Below are 3,559 nucleotides of genomic sequence, written 5' to 3'. Positions count from 1 at the left end.
TGAAAAGATTATTCTTTCTTCATTAAATTGCCTATTCAACCTTTGTCAAAAATTGGTTGTCCATATATGTTTAAGTCTATATCTAGACTTTTGATCTTGTTCCATTGATTTATTTATCTATTTTGCACAAATAGCACTATGTTTATATTACTATAGCTTTAAAAGAAGTCTTGAGTCAGGCAATATTAGCCCTACAACTTTTTTCTTCTTCCAAGTTGGTTTAGGTATTGTACGTTCTTCGCATTTCCATATAAAGTTTAGAATCAGCTTCTCAATTTCCACAAGAGCTTTCAAGGATTTTGATTGGGATTGCATTTAAATCTATCAATTAATTTAGAGAGAGTTTACATCTTAATGTTGAGTCTTCTGTCCCATTAACATATATCTCCCCAATTATCTGGGTCTTCTTCAGTTTCTCCTAGAAATGTTCTGTAGTTTTCAGAGTTCGGATCTATCTCATCTTTTGTCAGATTTATCTCTAAGTATTTTGGATTAGTTATTGAATTGGTTATCAATAAGTATTTTGTTGCTATTGAAAATGGTATTGCTTTCTTAATTTAGATTATCAATTTTTCACTGCTAGTATATAGAGACATAATTTTAATATATTGATCTTGTACCTTGCAGCCTTGATAAACACACTTAATTGTTTAAGGAGATTTTCTGAAAGTCCCATCAGAATTTATACTTAGATGATTATGTCTGTGAATAAAGACAATCTTACTTTTTCCTTTCCAATCAATGTCTTTTATTTCATTTTTTTTTTAAGGCGAGGCAACCCTTGGTTGACCTCATAAATTGCAAGGACCTTGTCAGTTTACGATCCCTTATTTTTTATTTTTTACGCCTACAGCACTTGGACTTCCTAAGTGGTCTCCCCTTCAAGTACTAACCAGGCCTGACTCTGGCTTAGCTTCCGAGATCAGACGGGATCGGTCTTGTTCAGGATGGCATGGCTGTAGACTGATGTCTTTTATTTCTCTGTCTTGCCTGATCGCACTGGCTAGAATGTCTAGTATAATGTTGAATAGAAGGGTAAAGTGGTCATTCTTTTTCCCATTCTTGATCTTTCATCAATAACTGTGATACTAGCTGTAGGTATTTTGTAGATACTTTTCATGAGGTTGAGGGAAGCTCCCTTTTCTTCATGCTTTGCTGGGAATTTTTATCAGAAATGGATATTGAATTTTTTCAAGTGTTTTTTTTTTTTGTATTTGTTAAAATGACCATATGTTTTTTCCTTTTTAGTGTGTTAATGTAATGAAATACATTGACTGATTTTGAAATGTTAAACCATCTCTGTCTTCCTAGGATAAATGCAACTTCATCATTATATTATTAGCCTCTTTATATATTGATATTGTTGGATTCAATTTACTAAAATTTTTTTAGAAAACTTTTGTATAAAGGTAATGTTGGTCTCTTAGAAAATATTTTGTTATCAGTTGTTATGAGCTGGGAAATAGTATAGAATTGTTATTGTTTCTTCCTGAAAGTTTTGGTAGAATTCACCAGTGAAATCATTTGAGTTCTGGTATTTTTTTGTGGGAAGGTTTTCTATCTTTTTAAAAACTCTTTTCTTTCTTTTTTTTTTTATTAATTTTCCTTTTTGTTAAAATTCTTTTGTAGGAAGGTTTTTAACTACCAATTCAATTTCATTAATGTGGGGCTATTCAGGTTATCTAATTTTCCTTATATGAGCTTTAGCAGTTTGTTTTTTTCAATGATTTTATCCATTTCATCTAAATTGTCAAATTTATGGGCATACAGTTGTTCATAATACTCCATTATTATTTTAACATTTTGGGGCATCTGTATGATGTTACCTCTCTTATTTCTGATATTAGTAAATGAATGGTTTCTCTTTTAATTAATTAATTAATTTTTAATTGAAAAATGATTTAAATTTTTCCCCTATCTCCCCCTTCCCTCGCTTTGTTTTCTTTATCAGTCTGCTTAGACATTTATCAATTTTATTGATCTTTTCAAAGAACTAGCTTTTAGTTTCATTGATTTTTCTTTATTGTTTCCCTGTTTTCTGCAATTGATTTTCACTCAGATATTTTTTATGATTTCCTTTCTTCTGCTTATTTTGGGTTTAATTTGCTCTTCTTTTTCTAGTTTCTTAAAGTTGAAGCTGAGGTCATTGATTTTAGAACTTTTGCTCTTTTTAATTAAAAATTATTGGGGTGGCATTGATTAATATAGTAAATGTTTCAAGTGTACAGTTCAATAGTATGTCATATATATATATTGCATTGGGTATTCACCACTCAAAGTTAGATTTCTTTCCATCAGCAAATATTTGACCCCTTCTACCTTTATCTACCCTCTCCTCTCCTTCCCTCTGATAACCACTAATCCATAGTCCATGTCTATGAGTCTCTGTCATGTTTGTTTGTTCTTTTCTAATAGAAGTGTTTTAGTACTATAAATTTCCTCATTCTTACTGCTTTAATACTATTCCACAAATTCTGATACGTTCTGTTTTCATTTTCATTAAGATTAAAATATATTTTAATTACTCTTCAGATTTATTTTTTGACTCATGGAATATTTAGAAAGGTGTTATTTTGTTTTCAAGTATTTGGAAGTTTCTCCAGATGTCTTTGTTATTGATTTCTAATTTAATTTCATTGTGGTAAGAGCACATATTTTGTATGAATTGAATCTTTTAAGTTTTCTTAAGGTTTCTGTTATTGCCTTGAATATGTCTGGCTTGATGAATGTTCCATGTACACTTGAAAAAAATGAGTATTCTTCTGTCATTGGGTGGAGTGTTCTATAAGTATCAATTAGGTAAAGCTGGTTTATAGTGTTCCTTAAATTTTCTATACCCTTACTGATTTTTCACTTATCTCAATGTTGAGGAAGGGGTATTAAAATCTCTAAACAAAGTCATGGAATTGTCTATTTCTCTTTGTAGTTCTAACATTTTTTGCTTCATGTATTTTGAAGCTCTTTTATTAGATGCATAAACATTTAGGAATGTTATTTCTTGATGACTTGAACCCTTTGTCATTATAAAATAAACTTCATTATTCTTAGTAATATCTTTTGCTTTAAAATCTATTTTTATCTGATATTAATAGGTACACCATAAACCTTTTGATTAGGGTCACCATGGTATACTTTTTTCTGTGTTTTTGTTTATAATCTATTCATATTTTTATACTTAAAAGTGTGTTTCTTATAGGCAGCAAATATTGCTTTTTTAAAATCCAATTTGTCAATCTCTGCCTTTTCACTCATGTTGAGGTCCTTTTTATTTAATGTAATTTTATATATGCATAGATTTAAATCTGTCATCTTGCTATTTGTTTTCTATTTGCTCCTTCTGAGTTTTGTTTCCTCTTTCCTCTTTCTCTGCCTTCCTTTGGACTGTTAAAATAATTTTTATTATTCCATTTTGTTTTTTTAAGATTATTGGCAATGACTCTGTGCTTTGCCATTTTAATGGTGGCTGGCTTTTCAGACATTATAATGAAGAAATACTACAAACAACTTTATGTCCATAAAATGACTCCTTAGATAAAATGGACCAATTTCTTGAAAGATA

General features: G+C 29.8%; 1 pseudogene; it reads right to left on the bottom strand.

Moving 5' to 3' along the window:
• Window positions 1-844: 844 nt before the first annotated feature.
• On the bottom strand, window positions 845-964 carry LOC120583630 (uncharacterized; annotated as a pseudogene).
• Window positions 965-3,559: the final 2,595 nt, after the last annotated feature.

This window comes from Pteropus medius, unplaced genomic scaffold, assembly GCF_902729225.1.
Source record: "Pteropus medius unplaced genomic scaffold, Ma_sr-lr_union100, whole genome shotgun sequence".
NCBI lineage: Eukaryota > Metazoa > Chordata > Mammalia > Chiroptera > Pteropodidae > Pteropus > Pteropus medius.
Note: the sequence above shows the minus strand (reverse complement) of the source record. Positions and strands in the feature narration are given on the sequence as shown.